Genomic DNA, 26,765 nt, shown 5'->3' with positions numbered 1-26,765 from the left:
CCGTGTCTCAAGGGGCTGTTCTTTTGTTAATAAACTTAGGTTGCATTCCAGCTGCTACAGGACTGAGGGAATTTTTATACAGATAAGAAATGGCTTTTTCATTTTTAATGTGTACGACCTGTGTGTATCTTTGCTTCAAAATCAATTACTTGTCACGTGGGAAGTATTTCACTACCAGCTGGGGTTGCAACTGGCTTGGCTTTGTATTCTGTGGTTGGCAGCTGTGTTACCTTCTGCCTGATAAGAACAAGGGGGGAAAAAAAAAAAAGTTTTTTAACTTTTTTACTTTTCTCTTTAAAGATGTATAAGAATATTTTGCTATATTGCTTCATCCGAGAAACAGCAGAACTTTGGATGGATAACTGAGGATATATTGCAATAAAGGCCCTTCTGTTGAGCTGCATGGCCTGATGCTCTAGTGCTGCTTTTTATTTTTTTACAATATTTGGGGCAGCTCTTATTTTGTTAGTTTAGGCATAAAGAGGAAGCATTGGGAGTTGCTTAGAAATTGTTATTGATATTTTTTCCAGTTGTTACTGGTGAGAGACAAATAGAAGAAAGATCTACTGATGCATTCTTTTCATGTAAGCCCTAATATGGAGGGGCAGGGGGAAAACGTCTCTGAGTTAAGGGATCACAATCTCAGTGGTGGTTGGGTAGAAGTGCCTTTCTGTTACAAAAATCAAAAAATAGGAGCAACTTAACAGGAAACTTTTAGTAAACGTTTGATAAGTGTCCAAGAGGAAGTAATGGAGTAGTTTATTTTTTAAAATGTGCTTGAGAAAGTTTCCTGTCTAGTCCTTATTCAACACCTAAGGTTAAAAATTTGTGTATTCCTTATGGTGGTGCTTGATATATAAGACAGGTACATTGAAAACAAAGTGAAAGGCATGCTAAAAATCTTCTGCTCTTCTCCCAAAAGGCAGGATGTGGAAGCCATTTGCTTTCCTGAGGTGGTGAAGAAATACTCCGTAGACATTCTCTCTGCACCTCTAGCCAATTAAATGCTTTATTTGCTGTATATTCCTCATGTTTTATGTTTCATAAAATCAATTTAACAGTTTACTGCTGATGTTCTTCCCATGTAAGACTGTAGACCTTATTATAAAGCAGAGAAGATGCTGTGGAACGGGGAGAAACAAGCAGGCAGGTGGCTGAGGAAGTAGAATGTGGAGGTGGGTTCTTTCACTGCTTTACTTTGTGTATGCTCCGGTGTTATGGTGTAAGTGAAACTGGTGAGGAGCAGATCCTTTCCTGCAACTCATTTTACTTTCTCTGCTGTAATGTTGTGTTTTGCAGGTTCTGCAATACTTTACTGAACTCTTTAACACCAGAAATACTATGTGTCCCAGTTATGCTGAGAGAAGGAATTCATCCCCAAAAAGCACTCCTAACTGATGTGTAGACTGGAAGTTGTTCAATCCCTACTGAAGACACGTTCACATGAATCTGAAAAATTCTTGAGGTTGATTTTAGAATCGGAGGAAGTATCAATTGGATCAGTTCTCAGTTTAATGAGTGCTAGTTAGGCTGAACTAGCAGAAATCTATAATTACTCACTGGAATAGGAAGAAATTATATTAATCTGAAGTCAACACAATTTCAGGAGCTTTCTGAGAAAACGTTTGTAATTGAAAAATAACAACTTGCAAAATATGAAACTTGGCAGAAGCATATACTCATCCTTCAACATGGCTAAGATTTATGGTCAAAACACCATTTCATGTGATTTATGGCAGCATAAAACCTCATGTGGATGCTACTTCTGGATTCATAGGAACAGGGTCTTTCTTTTGTTTTCATGGTGTATGTCTTGACCAAAGGAGACATACTTGAGTAAGGAAACAAAGGTGGGGAGTTATGATGGCAAAGCTTTGTTGCTTAAAGGTACCGCATCTGTTAGCAAAACTCACCTGTGTGTTTAGGACATTTAGTCATTCATGTTTCATATTTGTTATTTTTGCACACAAAACCCCCAAGATATCTTGCAAGAGCTATTTGTTTTGCAATAGTTTTACTTTTTTTCAGCATTTAACTGCTGATCTGTTTTGTAGAATGTTTACAAATGATTTGTAAAATACGAAAGAGGTAATTTTTCTTTTTTGATCTTTAGACTGCAAACTCAAAATTGTATTCCATATTTTAATGATTATAAACAGCGAGCAGAAAAGCTATAGAGCCTCTAGAATTTTGAAAAATGTATGAAGTGACTAAGAGATGGATGCAGTCAAACCAGCAATAAACACCTCAGATTGTTCATGGATATGGCCGTGACTATAAAACAAGAGGGGTATGTTCCCACTTTTGTAATGTCCTTTCATTTTTTTAAAGAATATTCTGATGAATGTGAGGACTACAAAATGCTTTTTTCTGTATCTCTAACCTCCTTTGTCAAGTTGACAAAATGCTTTACAAACTCAGGGCATGCCTTAGATCTTGAGTCACTTGCTACTGAAATGTAGCTACTCTACTGAAATGTGGTCTGATGTGCAGATGAATGCAAGGGAGAAACGGAGGCTGGCTAAAAAAGAATATATCAGAATTAATCAAAACCTCTAGGTGAAACTTAGGAGGCCAAATACAAACACTTAAACTGAAATATGACCAGGAAATGAACTGTCTCATTTAATGATTTAGAAACAAAATGCTCTTAACCGAGACTGATCAGAATGTGGTTGATGTTGTGTTTTGTCAGAAATACCTTTTGCGGCACAGTGACCAGCAAGGGCAAGATGAGACATCAGTTTGCACTGTCTCAGAGGAGTGCCAGCTCTACCTTTCCTGGGCATTCCAGTAGTGGAAGTTTCATGTCCAAATACTATTAAAGCCTGATAGGTTTGGAGAATTGGCAAGATGAAAACTGTAGGTCACTTCTTCATTGACTGCCATGGACTTTACTTACTGCAGACGGGGCACAGCCCATGGTGGAACAGCAGATGTGCAAAAGTTTTTTTAAAGGGTTTCCTTGCATAGAACTTCATAATTTCTATTTCTGATATCAAAAGTACCCTCTTCTTATCTAGGCCTCAGCCTGAGTCTGTTCTGTTTCCTTATTATGCCTCTGCATCTTTTTTTTTTCCTTGGAGCTGAAAGCATTTTCTTTTATCTGCAATGCTGCAGTTGGGTTTTATAAGAACAAGAAAGCAGTTACAGAAAAGACCAGTGTGTCTCAGTTTCAACATTATTTGTACTAAACCCGTGCAGTTTTCCTCATCCTTTTAACCTGGACTTTATTTTAAATATTTTATGGTTTAAAGTGTGACTACTTTTCAGAGCATGTCAGCTAAAAGATTTAAAGGTGAAAGGTGAGATCTGTTTTATTCATTACTATGTGTATCGCTTTCCATAACTATTAAGATACTACTCAGTATTTTGATTACCTTCTGTACTGTATTCATTCCACCGATGCCAAAGAACTTCAGCAAGAAAAAATGAAGGATTTAAAGTCTTGTATGAAGGAGTACGTGGAAAGCCATTTCATTTATTAAAAGACCGCAGTTCAGAGATCTGCATAAAGCTGAGATGTTTAAACAGAATTACTGTTTTTTTTCCTTAAAAAGAAAATGTCATAATTCTTTCTTACAATTAAAACCTTCATCTTCTGCGAAGACTTCCATTTTGTACTACTAAGCTCTGAAAAGGATCCACTCCAACTGACAAACACACACACAAACTTGCAAACAGGGAAAGTACTTGAACTCGAGAGGCAGCCTTTGGGTTGGTGAGTCTGTCTTTTGGCACACAGGAGCTAAAGGGCAGAGTGATCGGAAATGGCAATAGAATAAGATACAGGGGAAGTATTTTGGGAGCCCTTACAAGGGATCAGTTTTCCTATCCTCCCCCTTGGCTCATGCTCTTAATGCCTGTTTACAGCATGCTTGATGCGCCTTACACAGGTTACTTCTGCTAGATTTTCTAACCTGGCAAGCCTGGTAGAGGTTTGATTATCTGCATTTCAGTGTGTGTTGTAAAGTCACACCAATCAAAATCATTTGCTTAGTTGTGGCAGCAATTTCCACACCTATCGGACAGACTGGGAGAAGGAAAATTGCTGACTGATATTTGGTGAGGGAAGAGAGGGTGATGGTAGGTGAAATCCTTGATGAGGAGACTTCTTTTCTTTTTTAGCCTAACATGCAGAAGTCAAGCCCAGTCTCTGGCCCATATGACGTATGTTTTGTTAATAAATGTGTTGACCACACACACATCATTCCTAGTTTAATACAAATATGATTATTTTCTGGGAAAGTTAGCACAGTAAAAACCACTAAAATTGAATGAAAGATTTCAGAATAAGGTTGATCTATTAATGTTATAGCTTGCTGCAAGTTTGAAGTAGTCTTCAAACAAACGTTTGAATCCAAAAGTTGAATCAGGATCCAGATCTGACTTTTTATCTTTGCCTATTCTGCTGTCTGAAACAAATTGTTAACTGCAGTTTTCTTTTGAAGGAGAATATGAAAGAAAGAAAAAAGCCAAGGAAATGAGCTAGCAGAGGGCTCAGAATCCACAGGTTTTATGGCTCTTTGGCTCTTTGTGATGCTCTATATAGCTTCCCCTTAACTTGAGTTACACTTAAAATAGTCTGATCTTTTGTACTTGGAAACAGAAACCTTGACTTGTCTTTTGTGTTGCTTGGGCTATTTCCATAGATTTTATGAAAATCTTACTAAAAAGAAACAAGTTGAAATGACCAACAATTTTCATGTTGAAGAGCATGACATCGAGCAATATTTTCCATCTCACTCATAGCCTCTGCCTTATAATTTTGTCTTGTGTGGTTTGCGGGGTCAGATGTGGGGTTTTTGTTTTGAAAACTGATGCCTGGAAACTTGGAGCCCAACACTTTCTTTTTTTAAAGCTTTAATTTAACAGTAAACTGGGGCTTGGAACACTTTGTTATTTGACATCATTATAAAATCCTGAAAAGGTCTTATTTTCTGTCAGTGCTTTGCTGAATAAATTTTTGGCCATTCTGCAGCATATGCTGCTATAAACATAGTTTATATGTTTATAAACTTAATGCTATAAGCATAGTTTGTAGTTCTGGATTTTGAGAAAGGTTTCTCTCAGAGTTCAGCTATCCAGAAAAAATACACTCTGCTTTGTCAGTGTATATTTTTGTGTAACTAAAATTTTATCGGGTAGTAATTTTGTAGCTAATTTCTAATAGACACAAAAAGCTCTTTTGAAACTTGTGGAATTTCATTGCTGTAAAACATAGAGCTCCTGAAAGCCCCACTTGGTGATTTTCATTAGATAACAATCTTCGCTTGTTTTAGTATGTAGTGGATGTGGTTAATGACTAGTGTTTTAGAGCGTGAATGAATTTGACTGATCACTGCAAGAATAAGAAGCTTGCCTAAATTAATATGTTTCCATCAGCTTTTGCAGCAGATATGTGTGTGCCACATTGCCCTTCACGCTTGCTTCTCTTTTTTAATTGTTCTCACAATGCCTTATAAGATGAGGCAGATTTTGTAAATAACATTTAAGGTTTAAATTATCATATGCAGCTCAATATAGATGAGAATGTTAAGCGCAGGGGTAAAACTGAATGGAGTGAGGTGGTGCATATGAATGGAGAGATAGCGTTAGCCAAATTTGTAACTAACCTTGTTTCTGTGACAGAACAGAGTACCAGTATTTCTTATCTCTGTGAAGGGTTTGATCGTGATCCATTGGGCTGTACTATAAATGAGTAATAACATCTGAAGTCAGGCTGAGCGTACTGCACAGCAAGAACGTGGCTAATGGCACTGCGGCCCTGCTTCAGCTGGGGAATGGAGGAACCGTGATCTGCAACAGCTCAAGTACTAGCAGATAGGTCAGACTGCTTTCCTCTGGTGTGTGTGTGTCCTCAGAATACGGCTGAGGATGGACAAGAAACAAGTTCTCCCACGTCTTGGGCAAAGCGTGCTTACCCTTATGCACTTTGCTGGCAAACACTGGGCACCATTATCCTACGTTCCATTTGACAAATGGTGCTTGGAGATGAGTATCAGGGGACAGGGAGCTTTCCTAGGCTCACCTCAGACTTTGTGAAGTGTTCTTCCCTGGCCTAGTTGCAGCCATTTCGATGAACTTGAAGGGTTGTCCTGAAATGCCTTTGTGGCACAGGAGATGCACGTTGCTAAAGCTGAATTTTAGCAGGGCATAATCCCGAGACACAGATATGTTACTGTCCCTTTGTTTTCAGTAGGCGGCCTCTGTTGAGTGTGAAAACAAAACAACTTTGTACTTTCCTATACTGCTTTTTCAAGTCACAGGTCCTTTCTCCAAAATATTTCAACCTGAATTGTTTTTCTAACAAACAGGAAGAGGTTGGAAGGATTGTATCTGAATAAGGTTAAAACAGATAAGAAATAAAGAATTGAGAATGGTTTGTGGTTTTTGTTTTGGTTTCTTTTTTTCTCCACGTTTTTCCCCAACTCCTGGACTTTTGAGTATGTCTTTTTGTTTCCAATATAGATATGGAGTTTCTGTCTAGGCTGAAACCTGTAAGGGTTGGAAACTTGAGGGATGACTGAGATACGCTGGTAAGATAATACAACATATATAGTCAACAGTCTTCTGAGACAACAATATCTCCTAATATGCCCAGACCTATGTTCCTCTAGTTTCTTCAGTGACAGTGGTATTTTTTTGTTAGTTCTGCACACTTAAAATAGGAATCTGTTTTTTGTGTGTTGTTTCTTTTTTTTTCTTCTTTCTTTTTTCTTTGTTCTTTCCCCAGGCTTATTTACACGGCATCAATATTTTGAAGTATTGTACACAAAACCTGCAAGGTTTTGTTGGAAAAGTATTGCTTATCCCCTGTGTGGGAGTATGGGTAATAACTTAGAAACTTTTCTCACGGATATCTGTGCAGCCCCTGAATAGTAAGCAGAATTTCACTGCTTCTCGATCAACTACCTGAAGTTGTTTGGTCAAATCAAGCATTTAGCTCTATTGAAGCCAATGGTTTTAGATGGGAAAGACACTGAGTTTTGCAGAATTTATTGAGTTTGGCAGTTTCTCATACAGTAGGGAACACCGAATTCGTTCACGACTCAGCTTTCGCTTTGACCACTTTATTCAGCTTTTCAGCCTGTTGCAATTTGAACTGTTTACTATGCGCAGTGCTGTAATTGCTGTTAAGATTTAAGCAGATCTGATCTTGAGAACTTTTTTTGTCACCCTTCAGATCTCTCCTTTTAGGAAGTCTGCTAAAAGTGCACTGACCTTTTGTGACTTCCACTCTAAATATTGCTCATCTGTGAGGTTTTCCTGTCACCTACGTTAAATGGCATTACACCGTGATTACGTACTTGGTGTACGTTCCCTATTTGTATCCTTAATGTTGAAATGATTTATTAATTCTTGAGATACTTTATCTTTATCTTACATTATATTAATTGTAACAGGTATTTTTCTGTGGTGGTAATGTTCTTTGTATCCTCTGGCTCAGTTTTTAAAGGTCTGAATGAATATATGATATAGTGATGAAGGCAGTAAAAATACAAGAAGACAAAACTGCATAACTGATAAAAGAAAGCCATTGTTAATTAGAATGCAGTCTTTGAAACTTTCTTGTTATCTGCTCTTAGTGATCTTAACTTTTCCATGCAGAAGTGAAGTGCACAGTATCAGTGCATTACTCAGGTTATCACATTTACTACAACTTGGTTGCACTCCACTGATACTCTTTGTTTGTACAACTTAGTATGATCTCCCTAAAAATGCTGTTAGTCACGTGAGGTCACAGGTTTCAAGGTGAAATTTTGAAGTATTGAACTTACTTGAGGTTGGTGTGGGGCTTGGCTAGACTGTTCAATAATCTGCACCATTTTTCAGGAACAAATTCAAAGGAAGCAAACCATGCAGTGAGTCGTATGCAGACATGAAGGGATGTTCCCTCTATGCCTTGAAGTTAATCACTGCTGGCTTACACTGATAATTGAAGTTTATCATTTTAATTGGCTTCTCACCTGGTTGAAGTAATTCAATGTTCTTACGGTCTGTGTGGCACTGATGAAGGGGATCCTGCTCATTTTCAGTTAGTCATTTCTTAAAGAACTGAAAGCTCCAGACTTCTGTGAGGCATGATCAGGACTAAATTTAAAAAATTGTCCTATAAATCTGGAATCATTTTCACCTGGATAAACTACTGCGTGAAACAGATTGCCACTGGGTTTTAGTGTGCAACCTTAGAAAAGTATTTGACATTTACTCGGGTATAAGACTGGGTATAAATTAATTAAAAAACAATAGTTCCCAGCAGCTTTGGAAAAAAGGCAAGTCCTTCTAGCTCCCTCTCACTTTCTTTCTAAAAGTGAGTTTTCATATTAGCTGATTTTTCTCCATTTTCTTCTTCTTAAGGCACTGATTAGATGTAGCCTTTAAAGGGTGTTTAATTCTTTGTTAACCAGAAGTTGGTTGCAATAAATACTATCACTGGTGTTCTGCTTTCTCCAGTGTTTCAGTGTGGATAGGTGAGACTGCAGGAAGGTTTTAAACTGTATGTTTGCAAGAGCATTGGGCATGAACCGCAAAGTGTGAGTCCCTGTTTAAAGTCTCTCTCTCCATCAGCTCCCAAATTTAATAATGATGGAATTTGGGAAAGTAGTATGACCTGCTATCTGGTATGTATGTGCAAGAGATAAAGTGCATATGCAATAATAAAACACTCTTCAAAATCTGATCTTTGGTCTGTTAACATGCTGAACATGCCTTTTTTTACAGCGGTGATTTATAGTCCAGCATAACCATGCAGAATCACTTCATTATATTTGAATAATGAAAAGAGTGCCATCAAAATGGCATGTCTCCAGGGAGCTTTCTGCGGCAATACTTTAAACAAATGACTCTTTAGATAAATTTATTATGGAGTGTGATGAAAGCCATTTTTCTTGGCAGTCACATCTTGTGAAATCAATGAGGTTTGTTCTGCTGTAGTGTTAGGTTTGTGTGGTGGTTTGGTGTTGTTTGGTTTGGTTTTGGTTTTTTTTTTTTTTTAATCTCTTGCATAAGTAAAGGCTAAGTTCATAGAAACTGTGGTTGATGTTCTGCTGGCACCATGGAAAGGAGATGTAATGTTGCAGTGGTCACCTATAATCCTGTCCTGTCATGTCTGGTAAATATTTGTGGACCAAACTTACAAACTAGTCCCACAATTGGTGGGAAATTTATTAGTTGCTTTAGAGAAGTTTTTACAGGTATCTCTGAACACAGATTCAGAGTTGTTATACAATTAAAAAAAACCAGCATTTGCCCAAGACCTGTTCTGTCAAAGAAGTACTCGGCTTTTGTACTTGCACTTTGTTAAATTGTGTTATGAAATGTTTACAAAACCACCCAGAAATCACCAGTCTTAATATTTATATAATGCTATAAACAACATTTCTATTCTTCTGGCATGTTTAGCATCCTTGAACCTCTCATTCCAACATCTAACATTTGATTATTACTAAGACATAAACTGTTTTTTCTCAAATCTGTACATTTGTTTTGTAATCAAAGGTGTTCTAAATTTTATCTTCAGGACAAGTATGCATTGAATGAAGATATTTCAAGTGTTTTCCTGGAGATCTGCATTTGGAGCTGTGTTTTCACTTTTTGCTTTTATAAAGTTATTTGAAAATGTTTTTGTGTCTTGACGTGTCCCCTCCTTGACCCTTTTTTAATGGAATACCAATGCCAGAGGAGGACATACTTTAAAAGAGGCTGAGTTTTTTTAAGAGGTGGAAGTATGTCTATAGAATTCAAACTTGAGTACTGCTGCATTTTACACCAATAACAAGATATTGTTAATGAGCACATAGAAAATTCACCTTTTTTTTTTTTTTTAAGCTGCAAAATACAGGTATGTGCCCATGTGTTAAGGAAGTTTTTGTACTCAAATCCAGATATAATTGTCTGAAATGTTTTAACAAATATTATGATGGTAAAAGTATCTTGATTGCAACTTGGTAGGCCTGGGTTCTTTTCCTGAAATAACCACTGATTCTCCTTGAGTCATTTCTTTTTCATATCTTGAAAACAGGGTATTTGCCACTTCTTTTGAAGAGTGTTGAGATCTACAAATGAAAAGTGCTATGTAATTGTTATGTATTACTAATATGATGGATAATATTCTCCAGGAATATAAAAAGGGAGGTACAAAAGATGCTGGGAGAATGAACTGATAGAGCTGTAGCTGACCTCTTATGTTACTGGTGATAATTTGCAGCTCTGAATTTGGTAGTTGTTAGCCAGAGTGCCCAGCTGGGAGCAGGAGAGTGGCAGAGCTGGTGCTGGTGCTGCCAGTGAGCTCCTGCTGGTTAGGAGAAAGGGGAACACCTGTGTCTGCTCTGTTAAATGCTGCTTGATCCTCCTCACCCAGACAGATTTTATCAAGTCTCGTGTGTGAATAGAGCCGGCAAACAAATACTGCACGGTCAGAGAGAAAAGGTTAGTTGTCGTCTTTTCTGGCAAGATTGTTTGCAAATTGAGCAATTGCAGTTTAAAGAAGATGACTACTGATTTTACCAATAAAGAGCACTAAGATTTTTTTTCCTCTTTAAGGAATAAATCTTATATAAAATTTAAACTCAGAACCAACTTCTACTGGAAAGTTCAGTAATAAGATGCAGTGAGGTCTAACTTACTTAGAACCTTACGTAAAAGCATATTCTGTTTGTTGAATGTTCTGTATATTGTTGCTTTAAGTTAAATGATACTCAGTCATGAGGAATAAGTAATGTAGTTGGTTTTCTTTTTTTTCAAATTCTAGTTTTTCCTTTCCTACAGCACATGCAAAGCTGGCCGCACTTAATTTGTCCTAATGGGCTAACTGATTCGGCAGTCACCGAGTATGTGACCCGACTTCTGGTTCGCTGAATCACTAAATGCAGTATTGAAACGATGCTTTTTTTCCCCTGTTTCATTTAGTGAATGCATTTTGATCAGAGTTGTGAAAGATGTGAACAGGCAGCTTTTGCAAGGAAATGTGCCCTTCACCTCAGGCATGTACAGCACCAAACTTTGTGAAGGGGGAAATGTGCCGAGGCTGTGCAAACGCCTCATGTCCTGGGTAAGCATGTGTGCTGTGTAAGATGAATCTGCCCTTCACTTCTCTGTGTTGGACTTGCTATTGAACTAATTCATCATCTGATTTTTGGCATCTCAGTAATTACTGCTAGCACAAACTAGTCATTTTAACGGTTGCAATATCCTGCAAGCACATTTAACTTTGATGGAAACTTTGACTGACTTTGTTTCAGCTGCTTGCCTGTTCTTTGTGGGCATTTTTTCAATCAACCAAGGACTTGTAATGAAGCTTTGGTGACAGCTGTTAGCTCCCAGCACCTTGATTGGCTCTATCAGGCAAGAGTGCGATTTCAAGAGGCTATTGCTTCCTCTGGTAGCTGACCTTTATCAGGCCAAACGCATGCAAAGGGACGTGCATAGTCTTGATTTCTGTTGGATCTGATTTCCTCTGAATTCTGATGACCCTTGAAAAGCTGCTGTGATGATCTGAAATGGAAATCTTTTCTCCCCAGCCAAAGAAAATTGTTTATCAGCAACTTTTCTCCCATCTCTAAAACTGTTCTTGTTGCCCAGGTCTCTCTCCCTGTTGTGTTTGCTGTCCACTCAGTGTGGGTGAGACAGCATGGGTGGAAATACATGGCTCTGACTTACACCTGCATTACATGTCTGAAATGTAATTTTTGTCAGGAAAAGCTGCTGTCAGTTCTGATGAGATCTTTGTAGGCGCAAGGCAGAGCTTGAGGGAGTTGGCTTTCTTTAGTGGTGCCTGTAGCACTCACAAGCTTCTGTTTTGTAATTTTGGTGGCAATTTTGAGCTTTACAGTGCTTTAATAGCTAACAGTGAAAAATCTCTTCTCCATTAGGACAGATTTTTTTCTGGACTAGCAAAGTGTTTTTGAAGAGATTGGAGTTGCCATCCATTCCGATAAAATATTTGTATGGAAGACTTGGTTTAAAAAAAAAAAAAAAGTCAAATTCTGAGTTAATACAAGTTTTTCTATAGGTTTGGAGGGAGACAACAGCATTTAAAAGAGTAACTGAAAGCCTGATCATGTTTATGAGTGCCCCCAAAAATATCAAGAACGTACTTCATGGACAAATAATATGGATAACCTCAACTCTTCTTTCCTTGTTTCTTCCTGCTCACAGATCTGTTTGTGAGCATCTAGACTGAGAATTAATCCCACTGGCCAAATTCATTGCAATAAAATCACAGATTTCTTGAAACAATTCACAAACAGTCGGCAGTATTTGACATGAGCTGTGTTCAGTTTACATGGGCTTCATCTGTGCTCCGTAGCTCAGGTTGGATAAAGAATTGGTGAAGTTTCTATTGTGGGTACTGCTATGCTTTTAGAGATGTCTGAGATTCTCCTAATTGTTAAATTTCACTATTTCTATTAACTGCCCTACTAGAAAAATCACTGCTGTGCATAAGCAATTTAAATGTGTTACATTTGTCTGAGCCAACTTTAAGGGGAGTTGGTTAGCTATTTTCTCAGCTCTTGCCTTGCTGTTCTGAAGGATCTCTGCCACTGCAGCCCTATCTGTAGTTAACCAAGGGACTAAATTCATGTGTGGTAACTCAGTTTAAGTAGAGCTTTCAGTCTTCAGAAAGTTCAGGATCAGACATCAAGTGTTTCCATATCATCAGGAGAATGAAGTCAGAGAAATTCTCACAGTAGCTACTGAAATTAGAGAGACTGATGTCTGTGAGAGTTAATTTTTAAGGGATACAGCAATAAGCATCAAATCATTAATAATGTCTTTGAGAGTGTTTGAGGACGTATAAATCCTACTGATTTTTTGGCTTTGTGAATAGCAGGGGTCATAATTTTAAAAATATCTGATATGAGGTGAATGCTGACTTCAGGTTGGATGAAAATGCAGGGTGGAATTTGGAGGGAGGAATCCAGGCCTTTTTATTTTACTTAAGTATTAAAATATTCTGTCTATACTTCTGTGGTCTGCAGCATAAGTTAAAGTGATATTTGTATATTTTCTTTGATGTTAAGCATTCACTGGCAACACTTAAGAGCTATTTTTCGGTCACTTTGGGACAAGAGATGTAAAGTTTTTCCCAGTGTTTATTCATTTATGTATTTAAAGGACCTGAAGGTTTTGTTATACCCAAAAGTGTATTTCCTCTATTGTACACATTTTAGGCTGGTTGTATTTTATTTTATTTAATTGTTTTGTAGAGGTTCAGCTACATTTTTTGGAAAAAAAAATTAAATAGCTCACTAGAATGAAGCAGGTGATTTTGCTCTAAGTTCCTCCAATTGGTTAGTACTGCTCAGTACATTGCAGCATTGCTAAGTCCTTTTTATGGTGTTTGTCATTTTGTAAAAGATGAATTTAAAGACTTGACTGCGAAATTAAATGCAGCAATACATACAGTTCAGATTTCTGCAGAATGTTTCTTATGCATTCAGGATGTATTTCAGCTAGATGTCTGATGTGAGAGGCTGACAACAGAGTAACCTTCATGGTTTAGATCTGAGGTGTAAATCACGGATTACAGCTGCATGTGTTTGTTGCTGGGGTAGCTGATGCAAAGAGGTTAATGTTCTGAGGCCATAGGATTATGTCTGGTTAATGTTTGATACCGTAGTAAAATGCCTACCCAGACCCTATTTTTCTTTTTCTCCTGTTAAAGAACATGAAAGGTAGTGGAAAGAACTCTGCCTATTGGGGGTTTCAGCTAAGCCGTTGTTTAGCAGTTGTTCACATCCAAACTTCTGTGTTGTTGGTTGGATGAGCGCAAACAGAAAGCTTTTAATGCAGCCATGCTTTCAGTCGGGTCCAAAAATGCAGGTCTGTTCTGCTGTCAGTGTGAAAGCTGGAATGCGTAAGAGACCCCAGCAAAATGAAGTGTCTGTTTTGAGCAATCAATTCAGTTGTAGCCCAGGACTGAGCTGAGTTTGCATCATCACTGTATGGACTCATTTGTTTAAACTGTTGTGTTATATGTGCACGTACGTACCCCTGCCTGAGACAGCCCCATTCACCCCTGCCCCAACCCAGGGTCTCTGGAGACTGCACTGGAGGATGGAGTGAGTGCCATGAGGTTCCTCTTACCTCTGCTTTGCGGCTTCAGATTTCATTTTTGGAGAAAAGATGAAAAAAAAGGACATTGTGGATATAGTAGAAAATACAACTGTTATGTAGTTGAATTGTGCAAAACAGAGTAAGGGAAGCTGCAAGTCTTTTTTTAATTCCAGCAGCAGGGCTCTGATCTATACACTGTCAGGAAAGAGCATGGGACTGTCTCAGGTGTCTTGCCTTGTTTGTCATTTCTCAGTGGGGACTTCTGAGCTCTAGGTGAATAACTTACTGGTGTCCAGCTGTAGGCATCTAGCAGCAGCCCTTGGCTCTCAGTGTTTGGGAGCTTTAGGGGGTACCTTCCATGTGACCGGGTGAGGTAGCGTGCCAAGGGGAGGACCAGCTTTGTTTGACTGGAGCACAATGACAGAGGACCTGTACCCCATTCAGATGTCCATCAGGTGACCACCAGATTACATCGAATTTCTGAACAATGGTAGCCTCCCAAGCGGGAGTCTGGTTTCGTTTTAATCATCTTGGCAATTAATGACTAACTCTGGCGTAGCCATCCATTTTCTGTTTTATGAATATGTAACTATGTACTTGGCCACACAGAGGCAGTTTTGTTTTCTTGCTCCTGAAGGTTTTCAGGTAAGCAAAAAAGCAAAGCAGAAGAATCTAAATCACACACCTGTGAAGATGATTGGGGGTTGTGATAGCTGCTGAGCAATGCAAACACCTGGATTTTATGTGGGAGGTTCTGTCAAAAACTCTTATTTTTAAAGCAGAGCCCCTAGTCAGCACTTAATCTGGCTTTATTACTGCTATGACATGTGGCAAGAAGGTTACAGGAGATATTTTGGAAAATGTAATCTCTCTTTTAATATGAAGTAAATAAGATGTTCTCTGAATTATAAAAAGCCTAAATTCAATTTTAACCACTGGCCAATCAGCCACCTATGACAGTTACTCTGTAAATGAGTCCTAGACAGCCCTATTGATTCACTGTGTTGTGGGGATGTATAGAACATTGCCTGTAGTATGCTTAGGAACTTCTGAATGTTATTTATTTTTTTTAACCAGACACATGTACTGCATGGAGATTTTTTTTTTTCAGGAAACAACACTGAAACTTCATGAAATGAAAGCTAAGATATTTAAGGTGAGGTTCGGTGAATATATTAGTTGAACAAAAGCTGTAATTCATGCAATCCTAATGTCAGGGAGGGGTTGAGGTCATTTGCTGTATGACATTTTCCTGTTGCATGGATGTGACTTTAAATGCCTTGTCTGGTGGTAACTCCCTAAGATTGTGTGTTGCTATGAATGAAGTACAAGAATTATTAAATATGTATAGCATCTGTATGTGGGAGCAAAAATGAGCTATTAAAAAGATTGAAAATATGAATGTCTGAAATTAGGATTAGTCACACTCTTTTTGGTTATATTTGCAGGTCTCCCACTTAGAGAACAGTTAAGTACTCATAACATACCTTTTCATTCTTTAGTCATCTTTTAAATTATGTCTGTTTCGATGTACTTTTTCTAAGCCTTTATTATCCATTAATCATTATGTTAGGGATTAACATATTTTAGGTACTGGAGTGTTTGAATTGATGTAATGCTTGTTTCCTTTTTAGCTGTCAGTCAGTTCAGGCGACTGACAACTGCAGGTTTGTTGGTTTCGACTTCTCAACCCAGCAGTTTAGTTAAGTGATCTGAAGATGATGTGTATTCAGCAATTTGAAGATGACTTTCACTTTGTGTCTTCACCTGGACAGCCAACAAAACCAGCAACTTTGTAATTGAGGCTCAAATGTCTTAGGGCCATATTTGCCTTTCCTGATTTAAATTTAAAGGGATTAACACCAAGCAAACGTTTCAGAAGCTTATTCTAGGAAACTCAAGGAAATGTGTTTTGTTAAATAACATATTTTCTGTGGCTTTTTACTTTTGGGCTTTTTTTTTTTTTTTTTATACCTTATAAGAACATGCACGTAAAAATCTTAGAAGCCCAGTAGTTGCCACTCTGCAGTAGTTCTGATAGAATGGCATTATGCACAGAGATGCCATGGTAACTGAAGTCACCAAGACAGTCAATGTCAAGCTGTTTAATGGTGACTGCTATATTTAGGCTTTGGTTTACCACAATATGAATAGCAAATGGAAAGTTTGTTTAGTGGTCTCATTTCCTACCACTTACAACCCATAAATAATGAGGTGACACGGAATACAGCACTGCAGAGCCTTTGCTACTGTTTAGTCATGGAGAAGCAGCCACTGGCGACCAGGATTGTTCTTTGGAGCACTTTCCCTGTCTTTCTAGATCTTGTAGCACCCCTGCAGCAGCTCCACTATTTGTGCAGTTAATAATGTGATGCCTGTCTTAATGAAATGTAGCACCTAGAACAAATAAAGGAGCCTGAGCTTTGTGACCTACCCACTGGGAAAATACCAGGGAAGTTATCCATAGGAAAGTCTGTTATTTGAGTATGTAAAGCAGAAGTGAGGTGAGGTAGAAACACATAGTGTCTTTTCTCAAAAATAGTAAACATACCAATCTTCCATGCTGTGAAGTCTTGTCAGCACAACAGGTCCTGTTAGCAATAATTTCCAAAAAAACTGTTTTGTTAGGTTTCTCTTCATACCTTTGCAAGAAGCTTTTAATGCTAGAATAGGAAGTGAAGTCTCATTACCAAGGTTTCATTTTACTTTAATACAATTTATTTATGTGTACACTGACATATTACCATAAATTAAAGTGCAAGTCCTTGTGAAAATGTGTGCAGGGGAGCGTTACAAGAGAGTAACCTTACCTCATTACCTTATAATTTAATATTCAGCCACTAGTAGTCGGACTTTATAGTTAACGTGAAATAGTGCTGACTGCAAAAGGAAATAATCACTCTCAGATCAGGGTTTGAAATACTTTTTGAATGAGATGAGCAAACCTGGGCCCATCAGAACTGTTCTGGACTGTTGGGAAACTTGTGAGGTTGCTAACAGGCATGGCTTGGGTAGGAATAGTTTAAGCGAGAGCTCAACTCAGAACAGCCTTCTGTTGTTTTCTCCTGCAGTTAGGGAGACATAAAGAAGCACAATGAGGAAAAACAGATAAATTGGAAGGAAAGGAAAGATTAAATCGATAATAGGGGAAAAACCTTAACAATGTGATTATTTAGATAAAAAGCTGGTCTCAAAAGACTCATTGCTTGACACGTGAAAAATTGATGGAAGAAAACAGTAGCATATAGTTTTCCAGGAGCAATGTTGTATTGGCAGCAGGATGGATAAGATATTTACAAAGCATTTAATTAGGTCATGTCCGACAGCATTATGAAGTAGGAGAATGTGTAGATTGTTTCATCTGCCTTTGGATCATCTGGATTTTGTAAACAAAAAATTCAGCTGAAACAGAACAGAGAGATTAGGCAGGAAGAATTAATATTCTGTAAAAAATATTCTGGATTAGAATACTGATATTAAATCTCATTATTAATGCTTGGTTTTTACACTGGGTATATTTCTAATGCTAAAATGCAACACAGCAAATTCTAGATTAGTTTTGTTCAAGTCCACAAAGCAAGCAGAGACTTTTGTCACACCGCTGTAAACCTGAAATACCGCAAGTGAAGAGTGTAGCTTGGCTTTGAAAGAAACACAAAGGATTAATTTGATACATTTTATAGAGAAAATATGGAAAGCTGGATGAGAAATTTGACACCAATTCAATATGCATCTTCTAATATCTTTTTTTTTTTTTAATTTGTTGTGTCCTACATTCTAGTAAATTTGTTGACTAAATTATAGGTTTAAATTTATACTGTAAATTTGGGCCAGCATTTGGGTTCCCTACAATTACTCATTTGTAAGGCTGTGAATGCTTATTAATGGCTCTCAGCTTTAGAATGAGCATTTCTGCTTCCAAAGCACTGCACATGACTAATTTATTTTTCTGCTTATTCAAAAGCAACAAATTGTCAAGAAGCCAAATCGACATTGAATTAAAACCATGTTGCTTCGCTTCCATAGAAGAGGTGACACTTGGCTGATTTAAAAACCACTCACATTTCAAGTGAACGTTAATTCCTTGCTGAAATTGCAAAGTGGAGGAATCACAGACATAAGGTGATGGTAAATGAAATACAAAATTTCTCCCATGGCACGTTGTATAGAAACCTTACATTTGCATAGTCTGGCTGATGTTACACACTTTCCAGGCAAAACTAAAAAGAGACTTAAGTTTGCAGCAGAAGACCTTGTCCAAAGAATCCAAAGTCTTGTTAATTTTGGAGAAATATGAAGCTGTACCTAATAGCTGCTTTGTTTTATTTGATTTCTCTCCAAGTTAACATGAAACAGAATTGTTTATCTGATTATATCTGTGGTCTTGTATTTGTTCCAATGTTGTACTATATGTCCCTCTTCGATTTCACTTTCAGTGTTTTACAACCCTTACAGCCTTTTGTCTGTTCTTAAGTATTCAGAGAAAGATGAAGACTTCGCAGTACTGGTTTCACATTGAACTTGCAGATCCTAATAATAAGTATTTTTGGTTGGTGTTACTGAAACTGCCAGTCCACTGGTTTCTGTGCAGTGGAACTGTATAATTAAATTTCACTGAATTTAAAGCTACAAGGAGCTACTGTTTGTACCACTGCAACCTGTAGTTTTCACTACAATTTTTATAGCATAGCAAGTGCATTAATAAATTTACACAGTGTGAGGAATAAAAGGTTTTTTGGATGCAGTGCAGCTGTAGAAGAAAAAGATATAAAAAGGATCATTTAACATTCATAATTTTAGTGAAACAAATCAGAACTACCGTGCTGCTAATTTTAGGGGAGTGTGTGGTAGGCTACTTTATACAGTGTCACCCGCTACACCAGGAATTGTGGCTGTGGAAGTGATGAATTAAGCAATAGAAAACAAGTCTCTGTATATGACACTTCATTTTTTGATAGTTATGAAAAATAATGTAGAGGTGGTACAGGAGTGCATTGATTCAGTTTGCTTGCTTGTGCAGCAACTTATTAATTCATAGCAATGCTGGTGTGTAAAGTCTCTGGAACACATCCTGTGTAGCACACAAACCAGAAGAAGAGATGATTTTTATTTTTTTTTTAACTACTCTAGAAGAACGCATAACCCTTTAGCCGATCTGCAATAAGTGCTGGGTTAAATGCTCTGTTGCTCTAAATAATATGTATAGGTCACTGAGCTTCCATGTGGTATTTGAACATATAGAACAAACACACTCTTAGCTCTTGAAACATTGAAGAAATTTATGGCCTTGGGGCTGTGGCTGCCATCCTCCAAGGTGCCTGACGTATTGAACTGAGTGCAGGGCATGCAGAACCTTGCAAGCCGTGTTTGAGAGCCTGGAGGAAGCATCAGTAGCACCACATGAATCGCTGCAGTGTGGAGCACTGTCCGGTTCCTGCTTCACAGGAACAAATAGGTGTATGGGCCTGGAGGAGCTTGAGATGGCAGTTATGACAACACTTGACTGGAGGTGCTTGTTTGTGATTTTTTGGAGTGATTTCTCTGACCAGAAATTCAATGTAAGAAAAAGCTGCACAGAGGGTAGCTCTTGTTTGCGTCGGGTATAGAAAGCAACATCTATTGATGGAGACTATTTACTTTGGGGGTTTCTTAGGTGTTATATAGTTTGCCACTGTAATAATCGCCACAGCACATGTTCAACATGTATTTTGGGTAATCTTGCTAGCAACTTGATATAGAGCCAAAGCAAATAAACCCAACAACCTCCCCTCTGTCATTCCCTCCCCCCAAATAAAAGAGCTTCAAAAACACAGAGCAGAACTCTGTTAAAAAGAAAATTCAGCTGGAAAAGGAACTTTATTCTAAGAGAGGTGGTAGAGACTATTTAAGCAGTAATGTTCCTCATGGAAACGACCAAGATTCACACTGTCCAGATGTGCTGTCATTCAGATCAGTAAATTATTGGGACCTTGATCATTATTCTATAAAACCAGCTTTGGGCAAGGCTTTTCTACTGGTGTCACCTTGTACATTGCTTCATGACACTACTGATGGCAAGCTAAGACAAGCTTAGACCAAGACAAAACCTTGCAGGCAGTTGCGGGTCCTGTCTGCTGTTCAACTCCAACCATTGCGACTGCTTGCTGGAAATTCATGGTTAAGCACCCAGGCTGTGGGTTTATTCTGAAGTTTATTTCTAGGTGAATACCAGCATTCTACACACAAGGGTACGGTTCCCAGGATGCCTGCATACAGGTGGGTTTGTAGTGCAGAACATTGCTGTCACCCTGCCTCTTACATCGTGAAATTAATGGTAGGAAAGTGCAACTTTCTTCAGAGAGTTTTTCCTCCTTTATGCTGTGAATCTTCTATGAACGCTGCTCTGTAGCAACAAGATCATTATTCAACTCTGTAAGACTGATAAATAATACATGTTTCAAATTTGTGGACAGCTTTGAATGTGAATTTGACTTAGAAAGAAACTTGTGAGAGATTAAATTATGCTAGTTATTGATTTATCCCTCCCCCCCTAGTTGCATGTAAAGGCTAACAGCTGTCCTAGAGACAAAATTCCAACCAGACTTGGACAAAGTGCAAATGATGTGGAGAAGAGTCTCAAGTTACAAGAGTAAGTTCACTTCAGAAAACATTTGAGCAAGAGACACAAACCATTTTCCTGCACAAATGGCTGTATTTTTATCTTTGCTAACAATTGCTACTAGGTCTTGGTCCCAATGCATTGCTGGTTACTGAGTTTTAATCTTTTTCCAGATCTGCTCAGTGGCTCTGGAGTTAGCCAACGTGCTGTTAGCAACTGCTTGGGAATCTATATGATCGCCAGACTTCAGAGGGCTGCAGTGGTGCTACTGCTTGCTGCTTTCATCAGGATCTCTGCGTATGTGCTGGGTCGTTGCTCTGTTTCAGAGTTCGAGAGATCCTTGTCTTCTATATAGTACAAGGCTACAGAGTTAAGGGTGCAGAGTTGTTGCCATGAAAGTTGTGTTGCTGTGCTTTGAAATACTCCTGGAATTTTGGAACCCAGGTAAGAGCTTTTAATGCCCCCTGAGATGAAAAGCTTCTGTTCATGTTATGGGAAAATCTGCTATGGACAGCAGCTGTTAGTAATGGGCATCACTTGTCTGCAGTACCCCAAAGAATATGGTAATTAGAAAAATTGTTATAGTATTCAAGAAAAAACCAGCTACTGTACAGATAGAGTTGGAGATGTGTTACAATATGTGTTACAACAAAGTCCCTTCCTCCACCCACTGAAGTGTGACAAGCAAATGTATTTTAGGTAATATAAACGGGCAGCAGTGGATGCTGAAGTGTTTAAAAACATGTTAACAGTCTTTCAGACATGATCTATGTAGCAAGCAGTAATACTAATACAAAATTTGGAGTTAACTTTTTAAACATAGCATAAAGTGATTGGATCAAGCAAGAAAACCTCCTTGGAAGATAAGAAGGTACGTTTTCTTTCACTTTTGAATGAGCTTTTCCCTTTGTTCTCCAGTTTTTTACCTTTTATTATCTGTTATTGCTGCCTTCATGAACAGGTGAGGAGCAATGAAATCTCTCAGTAATATCAGAACGAAGGAAGCACACAGTGGTGTGGGCACAATGCAGCTATCACCAGCCACCACCACCCATCACTGTTTCTCTTCAGCATTGTAACTGAAGTCCTTCTGTCACTCCCCAGTACTGCTAAAAATGTCAACAGCAGCAAACTGATTCCTGTCCTGTACAACATAGGTATGCTGTACAATTAAGTTGCAGTAGGATTTTTCAGTATGTGGAAAATCTCCATGAATATTCTTTGGTATTTATAACATCAGTCACAAGTTGACTTGATCCAGGAGGAATGTAGTATGTGGTGCTCAACAGTGGCAGAAGCTACAACAGCCACGTCTGTGTATGTTAAAATGTATTCTGTATTGTTACAGGAGCATTTTTGTTTCATGAGGCTGACATTCAGAAATGCATATAGTCAGTCTAACTGCAATAGACATTAGATGTTACCTTCTCGTGACCCACGGCTCTTGCAGAAGGTGAGATTTGTCAGTGAAATATTTAATGGATTCCAACAGCAGTGGGTCAGAATACACCAAATTGGGCAATTAATCATGTTAATCTAATTTGTTCTTACAGTTTAGCTTTCTGCAGACACTGGTAAGCCACTAGCCTCTATAGCTGCCTGTCCTTGGCAGCAAGAGCAGTAACCAGTTGGAAGAAAGTCTACTGCAATTCTTTCTTCCTTTTCATCTCCTTACCTTGTCTTAGACATTCTTGCCATCTGTCTTGACTAGACGGATCAATCAAGTGTAGCCTTGGGTGCTATTGTTTGGTTTATGTTTCCCTTACAGAGTGTTTGTGCAATCACAGCTGTTAACGCAGTGGACTTGAGTTTTTAACCTGTTGCATACCCTTTTCAGCTCACTGTAAGGCAAGCTTTTGACCAAATTCATATTGATCTGGCACATGACAATATCTTCAAAAACTCAATTACAGGACTAGATTTGGGGAAAAATACAATAGGATGCTAGTGAAGATTTCCAGGAAGCTAATTCTTGAATGAAGCACTCTAGGATTTTCAGCACATATGCATACTTACAGTATTTAAAAAAAGGAAAAAAAAAACCAAAAACGTTCCAAACTTACTTATCTAAGACTATATTTTGTGAAGTTCTAGGAAGTAAAAATAACTTTGGTATATTAGGTTGAAGGGCAACATCCCTGTAAGTAAGTTTCCTCTATATCAGAATCTCGCTCATGTTTGTTGCTTTGGATTATGCAAGAAACATGAGTGGCTGCAGCTCTTCACTGTGGTCAAGTCCCCTCTTCAGTATACAAGGACATGAGGGAAGTGGTAAAACTGCATCAAGTGAGGGAGTGATGTTCTGGGATCTCAGAGAAAGGCTGATAACAGATTTGAGGAGGAAATTCAAGGCATCTGGTCTTAGTTAATATAAGCCAGTGTGCTCACCCTGCGCTTTGGACAATCTGCCTGTCTTGTGTAGGTGGATCCATTAAGTACATCCCATACACCGCGGAGTCAGCCTTGGAGAAGAGAATACGCTGCTGGAGAAGGGCCAGCTCCTGGTTCCAAATGTTTATGCATCTTCTCAGCTTTCATGGTTTCTCTGGTGATTGCTTCTGTATATACAAAATTTGACAAATAATTGCAGTTTGAAGGGCATGCTTAATGGGGGTCCATAAAAATGATTCACAGGCAACTGTAAACTGAACTATTACACTAAAGGATAAAAAGCTTCCTTAATGAGCTGTACAAGACAGTTATTGATGTATTTATGAAAACATTCCCAAGTACACGTAACCAGGGGAATTCAAAGATAAATATTTAAAGATTGGCTGACAGTTTTTGCATGTAGCAAAACTCCAGTTCTTCTATAAGGCAGTAAATTTATAAAAAGTGTATATTTATGTGATCTGTTACAAAAAAGAATCGAAACTTCCATTAAACCCAGATGTTTTTCTCTGTAATTGTGTTTATTCCTATTCAAATGAAGAGATGAAGCATGAAGAAAATGGGCAGAGGAGGTTCAGAATATTAATAAGGTAAACCAACATTTTTTTTTCCATCCAAATAATTTATTAGAGTCATGTTGCAGAACTGCATATAAGAGGATGAAACCTAACAACAGTTCAGAGTTTGATTAAGTTTCTTTTCATCCCATCATTGTTGTACACAATTAGGTTATTCAAGTGTGATCTTTAAGTGTTCCTGTTATGATTCATAACCTTGTTCTTCACACCCCAGAGAAAGAAAAATTGGTCTATTGTTATGAATCTGATTAATATATGGATCAATGCATGCCCTTTTAATGTTTATTATACACATGCACTTTTAGTTTGGATAAATGATTATCTCATTGTGTTACTTGCTCTTCGTAGGCATGCTGTATTATTCTCTGAACAAAACCATAGAAGCATTTTAAGTATTCAGGGCTGACTCTTGATTTGGCATTACCTTGTCAGTTGAGATTACTTTTATTCTTGAATGGTTTAATAATCGATAAGTTTTAAACAATATGATTTTCCTTAGGGTTACAGCTGCTGTGTTGTGCTACTTCTCCTGCTATAAACAGTGAAGATCTGTCTCATGTTATTAAGTCAGCTTTAGAACTTTTATTAGATGTACCAATTTCTCACGTTTATTGCACCACAAGGGCTGCAGATGTAGGCTGGATTAGCGGATATGTTCCCTTGGAAAGGTGGAGAAGACTTGAATGAGGAAAACGGGTGACAAGTTAGATTGTCTATGCAAAACATTGACAACAGACCATGTTGCTCATGGGTAAAGCTATTCCAGTGCTAAAGATTAACAGTAGAAGAGTTTCAGTCATGGCGGTCTCGTTTCCAGTGTCAAGAAGGTTGCAGTGAATTTCAACCCAAGTGATGATGCTTGACACAGTTTCACTTATAACAACATGGAGTAGATCATTTGGCTTAAAACGTTCATTAATTTGAAAGATGTCAAGGAATCATTTAGTAGCCTCCATTATGGCTTGTGAATCTTTAGAAGTGTAGTATATGTACTGAATTTTAAGTTTTTTCTAATTTTCTGCAGGGATACTAGGATTTGTTTTTTCTTTTTTCCTTGACTTTGATTGCTTTAAATTTTGTCTTTTTGACTGATCCTTCTATTCCACTTGCTCTGTTAGGATGCAGCACTTCTAGTCCACAAGAGTCATTGTGATAATGGCCTTAGAATGAAAGGTGATTTATATATTAAGGGTAGTTTCAGAGGAAAACTAGTGTTGATTGGTTCATTTCTATGCAGGAGTATAAGGGAAGGAGAGTAGGACTAGGAATACCAAACAGTGTGCTAGTTGTGGAAGCACAGTGGTACACTTATGTCCTGTATGTATTCTTAAGCCTTGGGTAGATTTTCAGTCTGGTTCAGTATATGGTGTACGTGACTCTTAGTATGGAACAGTCTGTGTTAACGATACATTTAATCTCTCTTTCACCAAATTGTCAGGGGTTGAGAGAAAGAAACAGATTGATCAAAGCCAGATATTTTCAAGCAGATTTTGAGAAGCTAGTGTAGTAATTTGCAAACCCAGTATTATTACACCGTCATGTCATCTCCTTTGCAAATAGATTATGTTGTGCAATGTAGAGCCCAAGTAAGTCTTAATTTCAGTGGATAAACCCTTGTAGCTATTGTAAAAGCATTTATGCACTCAAGGTCTGTATTTGATTTCTTGGTACATATGTACAGTTAAATCAAAATCTTCACATGTTTAAATATATTTTATGGATTATGCACTTCAACTTTGACAGCCTCTACTCATGCCCCTGTTTTGAAGACACATCTGCACTAGCAAACTCCTGCTCAGCTGAGTTGCCTTTTAACGTGAGCTAATGGAGGTGCCTTTGTTTCCATCAGAAGAACTGAGCGTTGTGCATGCAGGTACTTTACCGCAACGAGTCCGTAGGTAAGAAGGGAAGAAACCTTGAATAATTCTCTGAAATTGTCAAATTGTGTTACCTCCCTTGTGTTCACTGCTTTGCTCGTTGCCGTTGAAAGATTTATTGTCAGTGCACGAAGGACCCTGCTCCTCAGATACCTAGATAATATTAGATTCTCTCTTGTATTGTTTTCAGAAAACACAGTAGGTAACATAATTTTGTGCAATTTTTAGCAGTTCCAGGTGCATTATAACTCAAAAATTACCCTGCCGAGAAGAATGTAAGTCCTGCAGCTATTTAAAATGTCATAGAGACAATTGTATTGGCCCCTCCAAGGTAATCCTTGTTTCCATTCTGCAGGCTGGAACAACGTGATGCTCACATGGGCAAAGGGAGCCCCGTTAGAGCTGAGGTTACACGATGCCGATGCTCCGCAATTCATAAATCTGTACAGAGCAGGCCTTTTCCTGAGTAGCCCTGAGACAGGTATGTTCTAGTTGAGGGTACAAAAGCATCCACTCGGATTTATGGGGTGCCTAAATTACCTAGGGCAGCTCTTCTCTTAGATGAGAGTGTGCACAGACATCGTCAGGTTTCATCTTCCCTCCGGAAGAGTAGTTACCTTGGCAACTGTCGTACTGCACGAGAGTTTAGTTGCTAGTAACTAACACAGAGCTAAATCTGACGTGTGGTATGTAAGACTCAGCGCATTTCCTTAGATGGCAAGCACGTGATGGCATGAGCAGTTATGCTATTTGCAATGTAATGGGATGAGTTCATGCCAATAGCAACACTATACTCCAATTTTAAGTTCATCAGTGTGTTACCTAAAGCAGGGGGCTGTATAGTACTATGCAGGTGATCAGCGGCTCTGCTGGAGGAGTTCAGTGAGAACAAATGTAAGTAAAGCCGTCTTGCTTACCCACCTTCACATCTGTAGTCTAAGACACCTTATTAAGCTTTATTAGTAGAATAAGTCTACAGTTTCTGGATAATCCTCTTAAAAACTTGGATGGTGGGAGTTGGATTACCTCAAGCTGCTGACTTTTTTAAGACCTCACATAAATAGAAGAGAGTGTGTGCATTGTGTGTTTTCAAAATGCTTTAAATAGAATGTGCAGTAATAACCGAGCACTTTTTTTTCCTCCTCCTCCTCTCCAGTCTGGGACAGCTGTAACTCCCAGGAGCATGAGTGATAAGGAAGTATTTGATAAGTGCTGACAGATAGCATAACCATAGCTATCCAGACCTGACCTGCTCTGCAA

At 38.3% G+C, this 26,765-nt stretch overlaps 1 long non-coding RNA gene across 1 annotated transcript; it reads left to right on the top strand.

The window, feature by feature from the left end:
• The first annotated feature begins 21,469 nt into the window (after window positions 1-21,469).
• LOC113484732 lies at window positions 21,470-25,972 on the top strand. Its single transcript, XR_003399274.1, has 3 exons — window positions 21,470-21,530; window positions 23,592-23,640; window positions 25,861-25,972. It is a non-coding gene; the product is annotated as an uncharacterized LOC113484732 (long non-coding RNA).
• The last annotated feature ends 793 nt before the right edge of the window (window positions 25,973-26,765 follow it).

This window comes from Athene cunicularia (genome assembly GCF_003259725.1).
Source record: "Athene cunicularia isolate RWA chromosome 12 unlocalized genomic scaffold, athCun1 chr12_part1, whole genome shotgun sequence".
Lineage (NCBI taxonomy): Eukaryota > Metazoa > Chordata > Aves > Strigiformes > Strigidae > Athene > Athene cunicularia.
Note: the sequence above shows the minus strand (reverse complement) of the source record. Positions and strands in the feature narration are given on the sequence as shown.